General features: G+C 36.9%; 1 long non-coding RNA gene across 1 annotated transcript in view; it reads right to left on the minus strand.

The window, feature by feature from the left end:
- Positions 1–990: 990 nt before the first annotated feature.
- The window catches only part of LOC118172696, a 28,112-nt gene continuing 6,110 nt past the window's right edge, over positions 991–22,992 (minus strand). The window contains exons 2-3 of the long non-coding RNA XR_004753821.1: positions 9,736–9,881; positions 991–2,299 (exon numbers count right to left, since the gene is read on the minus strand). This is a non-coding gene — a long non-coding RNA (uncharacterized LOC118172696). The remainder of the gene's footprint in view (positions 2,300–9,735; positions 9,882–22,992) is intronic.

The raw sequence follows: 22,992 nt of genomic DNA on the forward strand, positions 1-22,992 counted from the left end.
CAGTAACAAAACTGAATTGAACCGTTAGTACAAATAGAAAATACACAAAATCAACAACACAGATCTCCCTGTAGCAAAGTAGCTGTTCTAATTATTTAGCAGCAATTAAGAAGATGGGAGCTTAATTTCACATCCCCAGACCAGCTGTCATGCTTTTGAAAAAGAATTATATTTTCAATAAGTTTCTCTTACTTGTAGGCAGCTCCATGCCAGACACATCCCAGGTCAGCAATTATCATCTAATTGTGCAAGTCAAAGACTGGGGAATCTGTCTCTAGGATATTGTGCCTTAGCAACAGTAGAAATTACTGTTTCCACCATTACAATGGTGGAAAACAGCCAGGTAGTTCCAGGTGCCATTTTCCTTCCAGAACTACTGAATGCAAGTTAGCCTCAAATCATTTCCAAAATCATTCAGCTCAGATCATTAAACTCAGCAGAGATGAGATTCTCCTGTAATCTTAAATCTACTCTGGATAATTAATTTGGATTAGGAAGAAAGGCTTTGATCCTACAAACCTGTGATTAATAGGCATATGAATAATCCCATTAAATATGGCCTTCTCTTGTCCATTTGCAGAAATGCTGCTGTCTGCATAGCTTCATTATGAAGAAGCAGATTTGCTGTGTGCTGCATGTTGGAAAGTAAAAAGGAAATGCCTATGGCCATAGGCCAGGTTTTGTTTTCTGTTTTAGACCAGGTAATGGATCATAGCTATATGACCTTCAAATAACAACTGATGCAAATGTTCTATTTCCATGAAGGTGTTTGAGATCATTTACGTTCTTGTATTTTGGACTAATGGTCTTATTTTTTTTTCTCCCTGAAAGGAGAATCTCCACAGCACGTTTTTAAGTTTTTACCCCTACATTTTCTGAAGTACCTAAAATCAGTGCTGCAGTTTCCCAGCTTCTTACTCCAATTCTAATTGCTCAGCTTGTATTGTTTGAGGAGTAAGAGAAACACAGGGCTGCTTAATGCACAGTAAAGCCTGGTGTTGTCCTGTTTATTGGAATGCCAAAGGGAATCCCTCAGGCATCTGAAGATGGGCTAGGAAAAGGTTGCTTAAAATAACAATCTTATTTTAAACATGGATTACAGATTGCACAGTCCTTTCCTCACAGCAGAGCGAGTGAGGGAACCAAATCACATGACTATCCACATACTTTGGGAATACAGTCATATGGGTTAAGAGGCACAAAATCTAAACAAAGTCACCCAAGAAACACATTAATGCTAGAATAAACACATGGATGTTTAAATAAGAATGAGGTCTCCGTAATGGCTTTGCCTTGTTATTTTGAGAAGTGATGAGGCACCGCACACATCCCATTTGTAACAGTCACCTTCCACTTTCTCCTTGTTAGGAACTGTTCTGCACCCATGGAGTCGAAAGGGTTTGTCTTGTAAAAATAACTGACAAGCTGTATATCATGAGGACTGTACAGTCTAAACACAAGTGTTTGTAGCTAAATTTCCATGGTTACAGCAAAAAATCAGTTACAATATTCTCAGAGCTTGCTGTCCATTCTTCCTTAGACTATCTGGCATAAGTGTTTATTGCTTTCTGACAGTACAGTATTGCAGAAATATTTTTAGCTCTGGTAATCCAATTTCATGTTTAAATCAAACTGAAAATGATTTAACTTTCAGTCTGCCAAAGGATATCAAGCAAAGCTTTCACTGATTTGGTTTTGCTTCAGCTTGTGATAGAGAAGTTACACTGTTTAACAAGAAAACATCCTAAAATCTGAGAAATTCATTATTCCATTTCAATTCCATTTTTACCCTTTTGAATTAGATATAAAATGCTGCTGTTTATGGAATTGTGGAGGCTTGCTATATCTCATCAGTAGTCTGAATAATATAATTATATATTCAAAGGATCTCAAAACAGATGGAGGAAAATTACTTATGCAAGGGCTGCAATACTGCAAGAGGCAAGCATAATTTACAATATATGAAGCAGAGGTTGGTTATGGCTGTGTATTTACATGTTCTTCCATAAATTTAGTCAAACTTGATAGAAACTGTTTTTCTATAGGGTCACCAATAGTCTGCCTACTGACACAGAATGAGACTGGCAGAACTGAAACTTCAAACCAGCATTTCTTGATTCCCAGATACCTTCTACAGCTAGCAGACCATATCTCAACTTTTGTGATAATATAAATTAAAAAACCTCTTAGGGCAAAGCATGGTCTTCAACCACAGCTGCTTTAAAAGCAGACACTTACTGCAACTAGATCCAAGAGTGATGTTGTCTTCTCCAATTGCATCCTGAGGCCTGTTGTCTTTCTAAAAATAATTAAATAGGATCAAATTATTTTGGTAAGATAAAGTCCTGGCTCTGCCCACCAGAGGAAAAACTTCCTATTCATGCTCCAGTAAGATGTACAAAAACTTCATACTCTCCCCTTAAAGTGCTTGGATAGTTCTCCAAGTAGATGATTTCTACAAGGCAGTTCCATTTCTATGCTTATACATTCTTAGTATTACTCTTCTGTGGCTGCCAGCAGAGATTTAACAGTATTTCAGTGACCCTTTGTCCTTAAGGCTGAACCATTTTATTATTTTTTCATATTTTCTTTGAAAATGGAAATCTTTGTATTCACATTAATGTTTCATCCATGATTCCAGATTGAGCGGCAAAGGAGACAGGTCCATTACTCTGTGAAGGGGAGCTCCCCCAAGGGCCTTTCTTCAATTGATCCAACCAGAAACATTTATGCAGAAGTGAAGATAGAAAAAGGTGGATATAGTGAACAATCAGTCTGAAGTTACAGTATGGCTTTTTCAGCTAGTGTATTTGAGCTAGTATTGTATTTCAGCTAGTGTATTTTTCAGCTAATGTATTTGAGTACACAAATTTTGTTAACATGTTAATAAAGTTTCACATTTGTGGAAAATAGGATTCTTAAAGATAATGCCAGAGAAACAGAATCTTATGCCTGCTAATTGCTTTGTTTCACAACACTAGGATTTACGCGCTTGCATGAAACCGTAATGGGTAGCATCTTCAGCATTTCAAGTCACTAGAAAAATACTACTGCCTCTTAAGTGGAAGACGTACCCTAGATAAAGGGATATGCCCAAATTCATACAAGCAACCTGTGACTAACCTTAGGAATCATACTCTGTTCAGTGCCTCATCTGTTAAATCATACCTTGAGCAATAAGCTTCTGATATCAGTAGCATAAATGCAATCCTACCTGAGTCAGAAAGAATGTACTGGAATAAGGAAGTTTGACCCTCAACAAAAAGTTCTCTGTTACAGACTAAACCAGACTTTAATTGTCATTTGATTTGAAGCATTTAATGTTTAGATTTTTATATCAGTATTGCATTCCTCTATATACCTCTTCCTGAGTTGTTCCCATAGTACCAAATCTTATGATCTCTTACTATGTGATAAGTCTTAAGTTCCCCCCAGATACCAAAGAAATCAATAGCAATTCACCTGAAAACGGTCTGAATGAAAACCCAAGCCTCTGGCCCAGAACAGAAAGATTATGGGTAGAAGATGCTGCACAGGGCCCTCAGTAATAGTGAGTACAGAAGCAGTTTGGACACACCTATGGCAAAGAAGGCCTAGCAGCAGCACTGATATTAAGTAAAATTGTGCTTTAAATATCCTTTCACACCCTCATGAAATTGAGCCCACAATCCACCAGCCCATAACAGGCATTATTAAGAAAGAATACTAAAGCAATACTAAGCTGAGTAGACTTACAGTACTGGTTTTTATTGTCTGCACTACTTGTCTTGGATTTTTTAAGATGTCCTTACTATGATGTGACTGTCCCAGTTTTTGAAGCAGATGGAGCAGTTTGCTGATGTTTCAGTGATGTAGGAACATATGGTCCTAGATATTTATAGAAAGAGCCCTGGGACTTCCATATATCAGGAAAGCCTGCAAGCTGCCATCTGGGATTCTGAAGTCTACTTTGTCAGTGATACACATTTTATCTTGAGGCTTTAGGTTTCTCTCTGGGATATATAAAGCTAAGAATAGTGCATGCAGTGAAGTCTAGTTTGAAGATCTCTATAGAAATAAGATCCTATTTAAAATACAGTCTTTTAAAGATGGTCAATACTTGTCAGAGAAGTTTAGAAAGTAATTGTAGCTGTCTTTGTAGTCCAGCTCATGAAATAAATTCTCAGATTTTGGATAAAACTGAAGACTTAGTGCATTTTGGAGATGTTGCATTTCCAAACTAGACAGGCTGGCAGTTCAAAAGTTGCTGGCAGTTCAGAAGTTTAGAGAATCTACCAGCATAGTCCACATGCACCACAGAGTAGTAGATGACTTCGTTTTTTATTGATCACTCTAGCTGAGAACAGTCAGAAGGGGAAAAGGAGGAAGTTTGACACAGTGGCAGCCCACTGACAGATTTTCCCATCCTTGTTTTTATTAGTTCTGATAAAATACTAAGCATTGTATAATCAATAAAAAGGTATTAAAAAAATAAGTAACAAGCTACAGATGGACTGTGCAGCTCACAGAACTTTAACAACCATAGTCCTGTTGAGTCCTATACAATCTTATTTTTTTTTAGTCTTAAAAAGGAGTTGATTGCTACACCTGCACTGCAGATGATGGTAGAGTTTTTATATGAAGAATATTAATGCCAAATTTTAGTATGAGTATAAATGAACACTTACCACATTATTTCTTTTCATTCATTTGAATTGTAGCAGCATGAGATTTTTTTTTTTTTTTTTTGCCAGGAACAGTGATGGACCACTGTACAGTGACCCATTTACATGGCCAACAACACTGGCAGATGAGAATTACAACTTGCCAGTACTCACCAGGAGTTTTATCAGGTAGCACTCAAGGAAAATACAGCTGAACATGAAAACTGTTCTTACACAATAACCTGGGCTGTAAAATTATGAGTCAACCACAGCTATGAGCAAGGGCAATAATTAGGACTCAGCTGTGCAATCCTTACTTCAGTGAGAATTAACATTTTTTGCATAGTACTTGCAGGAGCATTTGAAAGATTCATAGATTCTTGTCTTGAAGAGGCATGATCATTCTTGAAGTAACAAAACCTTCAAGGAAAAGCTTTTGGTTCAGCAGTGAAAAAGACACTAAAAGATATTAAATACTGGATTAATCAAACAGGTAAGTCTATATCTAAATGCTCAATATCTCTCATTTGTTTCTGCTCTAAAATCTTGTTTTATTTTTATTTCTGCAAAGACAAACTCATTTATCACAGAATGAAAGCTCCCAGCTAATAAAGTTATTCTAAATACCATGTACACACAGACACATTCATACACAAATCGTGCCAGAGAGAACACACTGCTTTCTTTTTAAAACATCTGTTTTAATCAAGTCACATTTCTACCCTACCTCCAGGATAAAATAAAGCTATAAAGCAATGGGTGAAGTCATAATCAAAGTACCAGGTATCAAAAGATTTGCAATAACACGAGCACTGGACAGACCAACTTGGTGTGTGTACACACCTGTAGGAACACTACAAAATACAAAGTGGCTCCATAAGCTTTTATAGCATGTCAGAGCTATCTTCCACGTTTTCCATTTTTCCACATTTGACAAGGTCTTCGTTCCTTACCACAAAATTATTTTTTGAGGACGTTACTTCCTTAGGGTAGCAAAATGCTTTGATGAACTTAGCCCAGCTTCAGTAAGATGGACAGCTTTTTCTTGCAAGCTCAATATTTGTTTTTTAAAATACCATGTGAGGGCTTAAGAGTGAGAAACAGCACAAAACAGAAGTGATTCCAAGAATCCTTGATAATTATCTGGTCCATTAAGATGTTATCATTATTATAAAAGGTGGAATGCTTGATATCAGAGGGGACAGATTAACACACCAGACTTGGAAACTTAACTCTAATAGCTAGCTGTCAAAGGAGTGATGACATCTTAGAGAATTGCACCCTGGAGTATCAAATAATGTTGAGTTACTCTGCAGCGTAATCACTTCCATATGTAGACAGCTATGACAAAGGTTAAGGGTAGCCATAACTTTGTTCCCACTACACTCAATGATAAAATTTTCACTAACTTCACTCGGAGCAGAATCAGGCTAATTCTAGTCTGATACTTTGTCATAACGATTAGCTCATTGTTTTGAAATCTAATTACACTTCCATAAATACTGTGGGGAGAGGTGGATGTATTGCACAGTGGATTTGTTAATCTCAGGTATAGAACATGAGTCCTACGCAAAAATAAGTGTGTTCTGTTCCTTCTCACCCTACTCTGCTTTTTCTTCTTGAATTCACATGGTTAATTTATCCTAACTTGTTATTCTACGATTACTAAGACATGGATACTGTATGCATTAATGAAGTTCACAGCAGTACAGGACTTTGACTACTTAAGCTTTCTAGATGTTACAATAATGCTCCTAAAATAATATTGAAACTCACTAATTCTAAACTAAAAAACTGGAGAAAAACGTATTAGGTACTGCATATAAACAATATAATGATTACAGTAGATTGTACCTATCTCTTCACTGCTACTATAGCTGAAAGTAACATGCCAGGATAGAAACCAGAAGCACAGTAAGAGCTACAGATTTTTCTAATCTTGTTCAAAGTGGAATAGACCACTTTTCCTGAATGTAAACAAGGAGGTAACTAACAACTATGACTACTACAGATAAGCTGTGATATTCAAATTGATTCGCTTTTCTGAAGATGAAATCTTCTGAAGTCTAAATGAACCACAGACAGTGCTGTGAGTATCTGTCTGCCAACGTACCACATGATTTTAGCCAGGGAAGAAACCATTGGAAGCTTGTGAACCAATCCATTAAAAATGTTTTTGATTAAGAGGCTATGACAAACTGAAATCACTACTTTCATTTAGCCAGTAGCTATTTACAGATGAAGGTGGAATCCCCCCAGAAACAGCTGATACATAAAAACTTCTAAGTTACACTAGGGGTTGCAAAGCCATCCGTTTTTAGTTAGTATCATTCACAGTGGGTCAAGAGTTCTAGAAGAGATTGATCACTTTAACTTCCAATTTTAAACCTTCAAATTTAAACCTCTAAATGTGACCTAAATTAAAACCTCTGGGCTAGATAGTAATTTCCATAAGAAATAATCCAGAGTAACTATTACTCTTTCTAACGTAATTCTGGATTTCTCTAAAAATGTTACTATTTCTGGTTTGACCTCAGACATGAGGTTAATTCTACTAATAAATACTAGGATATAGGAAGCTCCATAAACATACTGTAGAAAGAAAAATACTATTTCTAACAACAAATGCAAGGAAGACGAATAGGAACTTCAGCATTATTTTTAATTACATTTTTATTCATTCATCTCTGTTCAGGGTGTTCTTGCTATGGTTTCCTCTGTTGTGGTACCATATGACAATGTAAATGGCATTAGTATGAATTGCCTTAATATAATGGAATCTGGCAAACTCAAAATTATATTCCCAGATATTTACCAGTCTATGGACTAATCTTATTGAGCACTCTTATCTTTTTATAATGTAAGACCTAATAAGAATTATTTAGAAGCAATCAGGTTCTGAGTCTGACCCATAAATCCGAGTCTTTTCTCCTGAATGTCTAATGTAACCAGTGTTTGTGAAAATGTCTTAATGACAGTTCTGAACCTTGCTTTCATTGTTTTTCCTGACTGTAGGGCAACATACACAAGCCAGTCTGAGACAGAAACAGTGATGAAAAGGTACTTGAAACTTAATGAAAAGTCACAATTATGCCCTCACCTGGGAGGCACTGTATTAGGTGTACCTCTGTTGAACTCACCTTTATTAATATATTTTTTTTTTACCTCTTATTTAGCTCAAAATTACTTTACAATAAAGACCCATTCATTTTTAGCTATGAAATTAAAGCCCAGGAATTTTTTGTACCTGTCCTGCATTTAGAAAATATATACCATATCTAACATTTCATGAAGAACATCTGAGAAGCAAACTCTAAAAAAGTACTTTTATATTCTTTTCCCTGTAGTTTTCTAAGATTAAGATCTATATATATAAAAAAAAAAAACAAAACAAAACAAAAAAAAACAAAGAGGGTGAATGGACAGCAGATTGCCACAGACAAAAAGCAACTGAAAACTCTGCTCAAATCCTTCCTTATCAGTTCTTCTGCAATTCATTTACTCGTGTGTGTCCCTCCTCTATCACAGGGCCAGTACAGCAATGGTTATTTGCAACATAATACCTAGGAATCTATTCCTCAGACTGGACATTATATTAGTACTCTGCAAAGGTACAACAGGACAAGAGACCCCTGCTCCATACAACTTACCCTACTAAAGCAGAATTATTGGAATGATAAATCAGACACTAATAGAATAGATTCTTACTATACAGATGCATAAGAAATTGATAAAGCTCCAGGACAGGCTATTTGTTAACAGCATTAACAATATTCCTACCTACTATTTCTCAACTACTGTTGTCTAGTGGCCAACCATTAATACTGTTTCAGCTCCATGGAAAAAGTGGTAAAGAAAACTCATTTCACTGTAACCTAGTTTCCAGCTAACTTCATAAAAACAGGCATTTCATTCTTTTTGTTTGGAAAAGCTTACCACTATGCAATATAAAGCTACAGAGGAGAAAGAGATACAAACATTTTTAAAAAGTTGGAATTAATTTTTTCCTTCCTACCATATAGCCTTATGCTCCTGGAAATGAGTATTCAGTTTCTCTTGACTTTAATCAAGCAATTTGGCTGTAATTTACATGGCAAGTAACATTACAGGAAAAGTAAACAAGTTATTGCACTTGTAAAAATAACACTAATTATTTCTAGTCATCTCCCTTAGGAGAAGGATGGGGCTGTCAAGATCTGGTCTTGCACCGCCCTTTGTTTAACCTCTTCCCCATCCTGGAAGTAAACCTGCTTAGTCAGGCTGTAAAATGAACTATAGGGGATCCATTTTTCTTCAGGTTTAAGAGACAACAAAAGTTGTTAAAGCATTGAATTTTGTCCTAGTGACTCATAAGTCACTAATAAATAAAGGCAATGAAGAAAAAAGATTATATTTTCGTAATTGCATAATGCAGTACATCCTTATTGGTTTACTTCTGTGTAAACCAGTCTTACCTTTCTACTGACGTCAATAAAAGTGTAAAACCTGTTTTTTCTAGTGTTATCAATGGAATTGCTAATACTTTTTAGCAGACACCCAAGTAAGTGACAATATCCTTTCCTTGAGGTCAGCAAAACAGTAGGCTTTTAGTCATTGCATGTCATTCACAAGGCCATTTTAGCTCTTGACAGTAGTGGCATAAGGTAAAACACAATATTCCAAACTAGGTACTCGTGAGTTTTCAGTCAATAAGCTAGTTCATTCAGATTTAGATAAGGCTGGCCATTATCCAAAAATACCAATTCTAATACAAACTATCCAAAACGTAAGAGTTTAATCCAGAATCAGGCCTTGAAATTATTTGGTTTTAATGTGAAAAATTCAAATAGATTTTTTAATCCAATTTTTCAGGTTACAAAAATAAAGAGCTTGATATAACCATCTGAAATATTTTGTCCTCAAATACAACTTATTACATTGCAAAGATCCCCAGAGATACTTCATACTGAAACAAGAGGAATATAGTAAAATCTTATTTGAGAGACACAAGTTGAAGTCCAAAAACCTTGTAGAAAAAATACAATCCCAAATTTTGATGGTTTTGCTTTCTCAGGAGCCTGTACTCTGAGAAGACTAATAACAGGGGGGTTACCTGTATTTCCTGAGGTTTTCCAGGCTTTAATCACTCCATTCAGTTGGAATACAGATGCCATTCCTGGCTGCTGTCTTCACTTAGAGGCTCTCTCCTTTTCACATGATGACGTGGCTTGGTAGCAGGAAGCACCAGCACTCAGCTCACTGGGTACAAAAGCACCAAGAGAACACAACGGTTGAGAGCACACTAGCAGATTGTATTTTCACACTTTCTAAGTTTACACACATTGAATCTGAAGGGACTTAACGCTGTCAGTGGGAGATGTGTTGCCAGGCTCTGGAAACTTGGAAACAAAAGGACAAGACTAAGCTCAGACAGAAGTAATGCAACTGTAACTGTGACCTAGAAAATGCTGGCTTTGAATTAAGCAGATTCTTGAATGCAGTTTGGCTCGTTAGATCCCATACTCCAAAGAACAAATCTATATCCCTCTCCCAAAATAAACTAACTTGACCCTGCTCTCTGCTTTGGTCTCACACTGTGCTTAACTACTCTGGTTTCAATGAGCTTGGCTCATATTTCTGAAGTGCAGAGTTTGAGAGGCAAATACTTAACTTATTAAAATAAAGAGACAGTTGACTTCATGATCAATCAGTCACACCTCTGGAAAAATTTTCAGCAGGGGAGACGCATTCAGCTCATCCTACCTCCAGAAATTCCAAAAAATCCTCTCTCTGGACCAAAGGCAGCAAGTTGGTCCAGGCAAAGCTGGATGGCCTGAGTCCTCCTACTGCCTGTAAAAGGACCCCCAGCAGCACACTGCCTGTTCTTCTGATGTCTCTGTACCCATCTCACAAGACCAGAGAGATAAATCAGTTTAGAAATCAGAGGCACACAGAAAACACAAGTGCTCATACAACAGCTATTACAGCTACAGCTAAACCAGACAGGAAAGGAAACAATTACTTGTTTTATACTCTTTCATAAACTTATTTTCCACAGAGACAAAGCCAGAAATGATTATAGGTAATCACAGATATAACCATTCCAGAGAGCCTGCAGATACTAAGCAGATAGTAAATCAGCACAGGGTACTGATTTAGTACATGGATGTGTTTATTTGATCTGCATTTATAGATTAGCCCTTAAAGACTGATGATTACCTTATTGTAATCTCACTTTAAACCCAAGATAAATGCTGACTTTGTTTTAGTGTTTGATAAACCAAAGTTACTAATAACTCTACTCTGGCTCTACAAATTTGCTGTGTTTTGTATATTGTCTTGACACAAACCAGACATGTCTTAAAGTAAATTACTGCCTCCAATACAGTTGAACATTTAAGTGTCCACCAAAGTGTTGTATTCAAAGACATTGTCCTTGCTATTTCTGATCCAAATCCCCCATTTGTGGTCAAAGTTTTGCTTAAGGGGGAAAATACACGAGTTTGATTTCCTATTTTTCTCCTCTGAAGGATTACATATCTAGGGTGGATGCAGACACGATGGAGGGAGGGAAGGTGTTTAATTTGAAGGTTTTAGTATTTAAATACAATTAATTATCAAAAAAATCAAAAGAAATGAATTATTGGAAGCATAAACTACATCCAGAAACAAAGAACAAGTAGCCCAAGAAAAAAAAAAAAAAAAAAAAAAAAAAAAAAAAAAGCAGACTGCAGTCTTAATTCTTCTCTGCAACTGCACTCTGCTTCAGTTTTCCCCTCCTGAAAATTGAGGACACCTATTTACCAAACTCACCTAGTAACTCAGGTTCTTTTTCTCTGGAAAGAGTAAAACATACAGTTTTGACTTCTTGGAGATATTCTGTGGTGAAAATGTAGCTTCCTTTTAAAGATTTTGTCATAACTTCGTTATATAGAGGCCACATACCAAAACCCTTCCAACCTCAAATTACTATTTACAGAATAAATTACATTCTTAGCAGGAGAAAACTATGCTTACACTACGCAGAATGCACTGTGAAGTGTGCCCTGGCCAAATAGGGGTAAAAGGAGATCTCTACCCATGGTGACGTCTTGCACATATATCGCTGTGCTATGCTTGCTGGCCCACAATGCATGAGAACCAAAGTTGTGTTTTTGCAGTAGAGAATTATTTTTCTTTATTCCAAGGTAGTTGTGTAGTCATAATAAGGAGAAATGCTAAGCAGATAAGTGGACAGTAGAAGGCCTCACTGTTCCAAAAGAAGGTAGAAGCTTGAGAAAAACAGTATGAGCAGTGTGAGAACGGTAATACAAAGATCACAAGTTCTCAAAACATAAGAAAGGAGAAATTAAAGGGTTGAAAAAAAGAAAAACTGCACATACGTGGTATAGAGGAACGTCAAGTAGCTTGTGAACCTGTAATACTTTGCCAATGAGGAAACAGGAGGTGATCAGGCATCAGGTAATACGGAATAAAAGGTTATGATTTGTTTACTAAAATGCGCTCCTGATTGACAGGACACCTGCCATTGCAACCGCAAATAAAATAGTTTCACAGAAGATCCTGTCTGAAGAAAATTATTTGAGATTTTTCTCACAAATGGACATCTTAAACAGCACTGCTAAAAAAGTAACAGAAGAGCCTTACAAAATAGCCTAGTGTATCTGACAGCTAAAGTACAAACAACTATACTGATTCTTGTTACAAGTAACAGTACAGGACACAGAAAGACTTACAAGAAAAGCAAATATCGGTAGGCAAAAGAAAAGACACTAAGAAATAGGCTGGTACCCAGATGGATTTAAGGCAGGATTTGGCCAAGAAACCAGAAATCTCAATACATCTTAGTTAGAAGGCCTATTTCTGAGAAATTTAATGATAGAACATCAAATTCAATCAAAGGAAAAGATTTAGTTCTAGGCATAGACAAAGTCAAAAAGTTATGTGGATCCTCAAGTTCTTCTCTTAGAAAATCAAATGAGAAAGCTGACAGCTGACATCACTTTTGACGCAAGTTTATTGGCAACCACATCTTAAAACCGAAGTGGGTGCTGACTGAAATTTGTTAGCTTTACATTAGTTGTTCATAAACACTCCTAGTCAAAACTATACATGGATTCCATAAACTCTATGAAAGTTAAAGCACTGTAACAATAGATTAAAAATAAAGATACAATCTAATACAGCAGGTTCCAGGGCAAGAAGTGGGAAAAGAAATGGGGCAGGGAGGGGGAGCAGCACAGAATTTCCCCTAGGCTGGCGACTGCTTTTGTGGGATCTATTCTGATGTGAAAAATTTCAAGGATTGTTTACATTTTGTTACTGTAACTAGAATAATTGCACCCTGCTCAGCTAAGTTTAAGAAACCCTGAGCTGAAACAGAGTTTTCTGGCCCTCATTCCATCTTCTCCTATACTTGGTACAAATTTAACACCCTTTGGGCAACTTTTTGTAGCTGGTATCATTCATGCATTACTTATTTTTAATTATATCCACATTTACATGTTTCATTGTCCAAATAAATATAATATAGCCAAGATCTTTAAGAAGTGCTAATCAAGAGAATTTTGTTCAAAAGGAGATGTAGATTGTTTTCTGAGTGATGCTGAAGAGGTTGTTGAATTCACACATGAGAAAGGCCTGTATATAGCAGTATCTTAATGGTACTACTTCAGGGGAGATTATGAGAAAAGATGCAGATACTTTGACAATGCTCAAGTCATCTGTGGTCAGCCTTAAAAACCTCCATTGTGACAGCATAGTAGATGGGTGTTTCTTTTTATTCAGGGCCTAAAATGGACATGGCATTTAAGGAACATCCAGTGTAAGAAGGAAAATGTTGCCCAGGTTGTAGATGCATGAGTCTGGAATTTTGTTTGAAATGGAGGCAATAAATACATTATAGATGCTTTGGCACCTTGCCAGCAAGCACACATGCATTGATGAGCTAATGCATAATTTCTTTCAAAACAGTCTACAATTCCAATTATTTTCTATTTGCCTTGGTCATGTGTAACCAAACATTAACACAAGAGCATAGATTAAATGTAATCCATTTAAAAGGAAATAATCACTGGTTAATAGGATGGAATACTGGGGAATACCATGTAAAGGAGCCTCCAAGAAAACCTTTTTTTTTTTTTTTTTTTTTTTTGCCAGTGCTCACAGTACATCTTTTCCTGTATGTTTTAGCAGGTCTGCAACCTACTATGGTAACTTCTGGAAGATCCACAAGAGCCTCTCTGTCTCATAACAAGGTTTGTTAGCACTGACACATCTTTTCCTGTACTGGTTACTACAGCGCTTTACTTCAGCTTCTAATTTGACTTCCTACTGCCTAAGGCACTGATTTACTCTTTTCTACCCTTTCAGATATCCTGGACACCTAAGTTTCAGATAAGAGGTGGCATTCCTCCCCCAGCAGCTATCTGCTATGACGAAGCTGTTGTAGCCCTTTAGTCATTCCCTAGAGGGAAAAATAAAAATAAAAAAAAATAATAAAAAAAAATCCATAAACCAAAATCCAAAAAGTGTTACTGCAATTCAATCATTGGCAGATAAAAGATTTAAAGCATGCATCCAGCTTTCAGCATCATAATACACACAGGGCAAATTAACTAATTTAAAAGCTAGGATATTTTAAAATATCAAACAAATAGTGGCCAAAAACATTATTCTGCCCCCACAGTACACAGAGTCCTCTTCCAATGCTCCCTAGCACCTGTTCCATTATGTTTGTGCTCCAAAGTAGAGAGGTATCAGAGTACTTCAAAGACATTGCAGTTACCTTTTGCTTAAACAAACCAATCATTGTCTATGTTTGTACCTGAAAATGACTCTAAAAATTAAAACAAAAACAACATCTTACAAATGGAAAACATCAGAAAGCCCTAACAGCCAGATCCCTTTCTATGGCTTTTTGACTACTCTTTTAGCATGTCAGCCTCAGCTGACTCATAGGCCTTCATTCCTGCCAATAAAACCATTGCATTTCACTGAGGAGAAAGCCAGCTTGCGTCATTTTTCAACTATACTCAATGTATGCTTTTACTCCACTATTAGTGCTGTCTTTAAAGAAGCCCAGTATGACTCACAGCCTTTTCTTCACCTGCTCTTTTTCTTAAAGAGTAATTAGAGTTGGCTTTGCCCACTGTGGACTTGTAAATGACAGTAGAGATGCAAAGCTGAGTGCTATATCCTTTATTTTTCAATGAAAATATTAAATGCATTTCAGAAGCCAGCTGATGGCATGATCTGCCATTGACAAGCACTACAGAAACCTGGAGTCTCGGAGGGCTGGGACAAGGCAGTCACTCTGTGCAAGTCACTGCTCAAGATAAGAGCAGAATGTGGGTTTGTAATGGATCATAGCATCTTCCCATCCTCCCTTCTTAGAACCAGCAGAGCAGACGGCACACCAAATTCTGAGGTAACACATAAATTGCACGCTGGCAAATGAGTTTGTACAAGATTAAATGATGGGCAGACAGGCAGAAAACATACTTTCTCTGTCTGTACTAGGTAATCTCTGGCTCCACGCTTGTCCTTGTAAACTATTTAAAAGAGCACGTGTGTAAATCATACTATTCTGGTAGCTTTGAAGACAACATGAAGATAGAAATTTCTAGCTTGAAATTCTTGTATTTAGACTCAAAACTGTATTTATGTCAAAACTGGTAGTTCCCTCTTGCCTAACACAAAATATGCTTTCAATAAAGTTATTTCTTTGTAAGTCATTCATTACTGCAAGGCAGATCACCTGCACACTCAGACTTGTGGGAGGGACTGTGGTTGAGAGCTGCAAGGATTATTGGAAACCCATGATGTGATGGTTTACTCCAGCAAAATCCTATTGCTGATCAAACCACCAAGAATTGATTGTAACCTGCACATTACAGCAGTGTAATAGAATTAATCCTTTTCTTTGGTACTGAAGTCTTCTGCAGTCTTTGTTTTAAAAACAAAATTACCTGTTCCATAATCAAATTAAAGAGAAAGCATTCCTTGATGTCAGAATACATTAGAATATTAATGCACCTAAGAAGGTGATGAGCTGTTGCTAATTAATATTAATATATTAATATTGTCTTACTATCATCCCTCTTTAAAAATGCATACACAGAAGCCTTGCTGAAACAGCTAGACTTAAAAAATGTCTCAATTTTGTATGGGTCAAGGTGGTTGGCAAACAAATAACAGGTAAGTTTAGACTGACTGTCACAAGCATTAAACCTTCATTATGACTTTTCTTCCTCAAAAAATATTTTGAAATCAGCAGACATTAGGAAGCAATTTAATTGTAAAAGATAGCAGGCTATTGCTAATGACCAGAACTGTTAATTCAAGCACTGCAGCACAGACACCAAGCACTTTTTGTGCCAGAAGCTGCTTCCCCCAGTGAGTCACACTGTGACGGCACCAACCAATTTACCTAAAAAACCCTCTAAGGAACTCGGACAGGAATGGTTCTTTTTCAGACTGTGTGAATCACATGTAGCTGGGACAGTAGATGGGGAATTTACTCTTGTCATTATCAGTGAAAGAACTATATGTGAAAGCAAGTGCTGCAACTTAAACATTCATTTGTGTCACACAAGGCTGTAGTGAGCTGGCTGCAGCAGATAAATTGGCACCCAAATTGCCTTCAGCAAGCAACACCACTAAATCATGGAATGTATTTAGGCAGGTAAGGTCAACGAGAGGACTGTGATCACTTTTCTTTATAGACAATTACAGTAATAAGTAAATAGGATGACTCATTCTTCAATATAAATAGTAGCAAGCATTCCCAAATCCCAATTCTGAACAACTTCAAACTCAGGACTGGAAGTTGCCTAGCCTCTCAGAAAAGAAACTCAATAGCTTCTACAATTGGGCTCTAATATCTTAGCGCCAGGTTCACTGGTGCCAGAGGAAAGCATTCCCAGCCTGTCTCCAGCAATGCTTGCAGTTTTGGTGCTGGGGACCAGGTTGTATGCAAGGGCCTAACACATACCAGCTTCTATTACTTTTATCAAGTAACTGCTTGAAAGATTACTTGAAGGATTTGAAGGTAACCAACACCATTCCCTCCATTTCTTCACATTGTCAATAAGATGAGTTTGTGGCTTTGTTTGCCATATGTTTTTGTCCACTAGCTTTGGAAGGGATTTCGTAACAATATTTGTCATTTGAAAAATATTAAAATGAGTTCATGCAGTTAAAGTGATAAATGCTGATTGAATCACTTTGAATTCATGGGCTCATATGGCTAAGACTTCTCTTATAACCCTCTTACCATGCTTCCTATGCCTTTATTTCTACTCTGATTTTATGATTTTTTTTTTGTGTGTGTGGGAGGATAATATTATGCATATTTCTTTAAATAAATGTGAATCAATGCAAAGTGCCATTATGTTGCTTCTGCCTCAAAATCTATTTTCCAGACATCACATGTTATCATCTAAGACATGAGTCATATAGATATTGTATATTTTTTTAAAACAATGTTGTAGTAAGACAGCAGAGACTTCATTTTCAGCTGCTGCTTTTAAATCTATGCTTATAAAGTGAGACATTTGTGTATGCAAATAAGCATGCATTCTTGCAAACTGAATATTCTGTAAAAGACTACTACAGTAGTCTTTTGCAAGCACAACCTAGATTTTTAAATCATTAGAGAACAGTTGAAAATCTGGCTCAGTGAAGTCTACACTAACCCCCTTACAAGGAAAAGGATTAACATTTTTTCAATATGAAACTCCAAAATCATATAAAACTGTTTAACATAAGCTGGAACAGTTCACAGGTGGTCATCTCCTGGTCACATCTAGGCCTCTCCTCAAGGCACAGCTAACAACATTGGATCTTGTTTCCTCAGGGCCTTATCTAGTTGAATTTTGGCTGTCTTCAGCAATGAAGATGCCACACAGTTTACATTATAATAAAAATACAATACTGCTTCCTATCATTACTGAGGTCTTCTAAGATAGAATGACTTGTCTTCCAGCAGTGAAGGGTCTTCTAGCATCCAACTGTTTTTTGTTGGAAGACTTCACATAACACCCACTGGTTTCAAACCTGAAACTTTTTCTAAACATGTTCTATGGACCCAGTTTGTTTTCCAGACCATTTTTCTGTAGTTCTGCCTATGACCGCAGGCTATGCCACTCAACCAAGACAGAGTTTCACAAAGTTCATGAGTTTTTTTTTTTTATATATATATATATATATATATATATATATAATATATATATATATATATTATTATTATTATTATTTAAGTTTGATTGATTTTAATGGGAGCTAACCTGGTTCCTGCCCTTGATAATGCCATGCCAGTGGGAGCTTTTGTCTTGGCTTCAAGATGGATCAGTTCTACATGAAGAAGCTTCCTGCTTCTTAAAATTGGTTGCAGACCAAATGGGGTATAAGGATTTTTCCTTAGATAATTAAAACAAGTGCATTTGGGAGTTACTGCCTTAGACTATCCAGCACCTTACAGGTACAAGGAACTTAGAACAGTACTTTTCATTCTGACATGTTCAGTTACACAGCAGATTAATGTGGTATAGATGACCCACCTCTCAACAGCACATTATTTTCTCCTAAAGCTGGAAGAGAGGATATGCTTTCAAACGGTGAGACCACTGCAAATTCTTGCAGAAACATGCACTTCTTCCTGTGGATACCAGTCTTTCCAATATGTTCTCTTAAATGTCTGCCTGCTGATCTAGCCATGGAAGCCCCAAGCTGGAACCCAGAGCATATACTTTTCCTGTTATCCTCAGATAGTGAAACCCCCTCTCAAATGCATTGCATACACATAGCAGGCAATAAGAAAACAATTGCTTTTTGTTATCTCCATTACACAGATAATGCTTTTAATACACACTAATATGCTTATGCTTTAAGCTCATTTTTGTTTTTATCACTGTAGAACACCCCACATGCTTCATATTTTTTTTTTTTTTTTTTTTTTTTTTTTTTTTTTAAGGACACCTTCAAATACAAGCACTTATAAGCAAAGCTTGCTTTCCATCATTTTTGGAATCTCAGCATGAACACATGGAGAGATTTTGCTTCTTGAAGGTCAAATCACTACAAGAATTTTAGGCAACTGTTTTCCTGCTACCTCACGTAGACAGTATCTTCAGGAAAGAATTCTGTGAAGAAACAGGATTACAAGCAGAACATCCAAAGAGATTGGTCCATGCATTCTCACTAATGCTATTTTTCCTACCTCACTCCAAACCATTCCCCATGCCAAAATACATTTAAGAAAAACAGCTTTGTTAATCTGACAGCATATATATGAAAACTATCTTTTGCCTTGTGCCAGAGGCAAAAACCATGTCTGTTTTGCTGCTGAGCAGTCACCTTTGCATTTGTTAAATTACCTGCAGTTTCAGCAGGAAATAGACAGTAAATTATTTTATTGTCCTTGTTTGTCTTATTTGTAATGCAGGAAATAGCTGTAAAGAGAAAGGGTGTCCAAGACAATATTTTTGTTCCTGTGCCTCTAATTTGGCTAAAGTACATTCAATTTCCCAACAGTTCCAACCATTGTACATATTTTAATTATCTTTTCAGGTACTATGTTTTAACTGAATACCACATTTTAAACATTAAAGCTATTCATGTCATTTATGTGCTTAAGAATCCTGTAAACAAACAGTTTCCTAAAACTTTTTTCTACACTATAGACTCAAATATGATTACTGAGTAGGAAGATGTCCCACTGCAAATTTGGAAGAAATTTCTAGCGTAAAGACAAGGCTTATTAACGGTAGTATTCATTTTCAGAGAGGGACTGTAGAAAAAAAAAAGTAAAGAGGCAGAGAAGAAGAAATCATGTGAGCCTGCTTTCAGTTGACTGCTAGATGCTAGAAAACCAAATAAGAGATGAGATCACAAAACTAGAAAGAAATATGAACTGTTAAGAAATAAGTCTACATAAATACTAAATCTTGTTTGACACACTTAGTGAAATTTATTTAAGGGCTAATGAAAAGAACACAGGAAGGAAAAGCTTGAAATAATGTCATCCGCATTCATGAAGAGGCACCTGCTGTCTTGGAGCCCAGTAGACTTGTAAGTGAAGGAAGTAACAGTAACAATACTGAGCAAATAACATTAAAAAGTGAAAGAGGAGTTGTAGAAAAAGCATGGAAAGGCTCATCAGATCTGTATCACAACAGTCCTGAGCTTTCACATCATCACTCTCAAGAAAACAGCCATTAAATTTACACTGTATATTAATCTCTGTGGCCTTGAAGGGTTAAGTTGTTGTACCTGCTATTGAGGAACTCACAGCATCTTAAATTAGGATCAAGAACAGATTGCCAGCATGTTTCTCTGCTATTGTCAGTGACCTAGAAGAGCCTCTTATATATTGCGGACAAGTTTCTTCAGGCCTTTACTCACCAGCATGAAAAGGCCAAGGACTGTTACTGCTGCAGCACATCTGAAGCTATTTATTTCCAACCAGAGCTGAGAGGAAAGTGACCTGCTTTGCTCTTAGCCAGCTGGCATCTGAGCAGAGCTTCCTTTTTGATTGTCCTTGGTTAAGACCTTATATCTACTTCTACTGAAGTTAAGATTAAACTACAAAATTAGGAAGGGCTGATGGATAAGTTCAAATTAATTTGAGGCCAAAGAACAGGATACTACTTTGCTATAAGTACATGGTACAGATGTTGAGTATTGCTCATCTGAAATGCTATTTCTGCATTCTGCTGACCCATCTCCAGAATATTGCTTTATTGTGTTTGGATTCTCCTCATCTGAAACTGTTCACAAAAAAAGGGTCCAGCCATGGAGTCAACTCTCCCTGATGATCCTCAACATCATGAAGGGCTTAAATCAAAAAGGCTCCACTGTTACACCCATGAAGCTAAATCAATTTTCATACTCATGGGTGCAGAATTCCTGTTGGAGGAGGGTGTAGCTTTCCTCTTCAAATAAGCATTACTTCCACTTAGCAGCTGCAAAACAACAGAATCGGTGCCTTTTAGTTCACATTAAGCTCCTACCTTGGACTACGCAGAGTCTGGTGCCTTTACTCTGAGTACTTAAAAAGCCAGAACGAAGCTTCTCTTGAAATCCTACTCCTGTGCTTGCAACAAGCCAAACTGTGCGTATGATGAACAGTGCTTTCTCTAAAATATCAGATTTTAGTGCCCCCTTGAAAATTAGGTCAGTGTACTAAACAGCTGGTACAACAGGAAATAAATAACCATGGCCAAGCAGTAATTAGTCAACCCAAGGCAGCACATGTAGGTTTTACTTGCACAAATTAAGCTTCCTTCTTCAGTTTGCAACTCCCAGATACAATTTACATCCCCATGAGATGTGCCTTCAGGCGGTATGTCTGTGAATGAAGCGGGCCCGTACATCAGATGATGCCAACTGTTACTGACAAACCTGAACATGAAGTTAGTCAGGTACCGGTCTCCCCAGCACAGTTATGGCATGATCTGGCAGTACAGGTTGAAGAGATCAGCGGAAAAAATGCTAGTGAATGCAAAACATTGCCAGAAAGTTCTGTACTTACTGAGGGCCTGACTTGCAATAAGGATCAAGTAAATTTAGTGACAGTATTTCCCATGAATTTTCATTTCATCTGATTTCAACTGCATTAAGGTCTGATCCAGTTCCTAGAGTCTGTGTGAACTGGAAACAGATGAAGTTGCATGATAGCCGAATACATGATCTGCCAGTTCAATGATTTTTATTTTTTTTCCAATAGCTAATGCACAGCAGTTTGTTTTGGCTGAATCCCTAACTTCTTTCAAAAGCCCAATTATATCTTCTAAGGTCAGTAAGCACTTATTTTTAAGAGCACATGATTCAGTGTATTCTTCAGTTCAATGTCCCTTGTAATGTTTTGATGTTTGTTACAAAAATTGTTAATGATTCACTTGCATGTATTTCTCATTTGTTTGAAAGGGAATCATTTAAAGTGGCTATTTTAAGGGTCATTAAGTGGAACATCTTAAGTGTGAACACTCGAATGATAAATGGAAGCATTGAATAATTATACTCTGCTATTTTACTGTATTTCAGTTGCTTAAAGTCAGATCACTATCCTACAACTTTTTTCTAAAAGACAGCACTGAAACTAAGTAATGAAATGCAGCAGTAATTGACTAGCTAATACAGGTGACATTTTTAAGGAGAATATACTTGAAAGCACTATTCTAGCATGCATACTTACAGTGCTGGAAGTCCAGTAAAACTATGTGGGAAGAATACAAAATGAATGACTCTTCCACCCTCAGGCCACAGTTTTACAACAGAAATCCAACTGCTGTCAAAATATAGCCTTGCAAGACTTCAGGCAAGACACTGATCTCATCCTCATGAGCAGTAAAACTATGGATTATATCAATATGCACACCAGACCAACTCAGGAATTGCTACTGCTGCTCATGGGGCCCATGCACCGTGGCACAAGGACCTTGTAACAGTAAGCCTGAGTAATAATCATAGCTTCATGTTAGAAGCCATTATCAGCTCTGTAGAGGCTTGAAGGCTTCAACAATATATATATATTTTATTAAGATTGTCTTATCAACTGGTTCTGAACAACTACTTGTAAGTTTAAGTTACCAAACAGATTAATCTTTTTTCTCTTTGGGTACTGATGAGTTCAACAGACCTATTTTTCCCTCCTATGAAACATTTGCCAAACTATTTTGAATGACAGCATTTTTTTTTATTTTTTATAATTGCTGACAATTGCAGACAATGTAAGAACAAACAATTCACCATCTCATGGTTTCCAACTGTTTATCTACTTCTACTAGTATCTAGTAGTATCCCATATAAGGGTTAAGCCTTAATTCTCGGACCTGAAACTTGGCTGCTAAGTATAGGCTTGAGCCTAATCCAAGCTCTTTCTTCAAAAATGTTAGTTTATACAGCTGACTGTGCTAAGTGGGGATGGAAAGTTGTTATTGCTGAAGAAGTTCCTTACTATTTTAAAGCAACCTTACCAGCTATTTCTTTGTCACATGACTGGTCACAGCTAAAAATACACTTTTTTTCTTATTTTTGCTTTCTCTCCAGAGAAGTAGGGGAGAACAGCAAAATACTTAGGTATTTTTCACAGCTGACATTCTTTATGTCCATCCACACATTTGTCTAGGAACAAGGTTGAGTGAAGAAACGTAGGCAAGAATAATCCATGAAGTTTAAGCTGAAGATAAAGCCAACTCCTAGCTTGTCAGTAAAGTCTTCTGGAACACTGAAGAGATCATGCCCCCCTGGAAAGGGGACACACACCCACATCACCTGGGGCAGCAGTCCTATGGCTGCCACTTCCCTTCTCCTCCACTAGGATGCAACTTAATCTGGCCTCACCAGTCCTTTAGAGCATGACTCATTT

This window comes from Oxyura jamaicensis, chromosome 11 (genome assembly GCF_011077185.1).
Source record: "Oxyura jamaicensis isolate SHBP4307 breed ruddy duck chromosome 11, BPBGC_Ojam_1.0, whole genome shotgun sequence".
NCBI lineage: Eukaryota > Metazoa > Chordata > Aves > Anseriformes > Anatidae > Oxyura > Oxyura jamaicensis.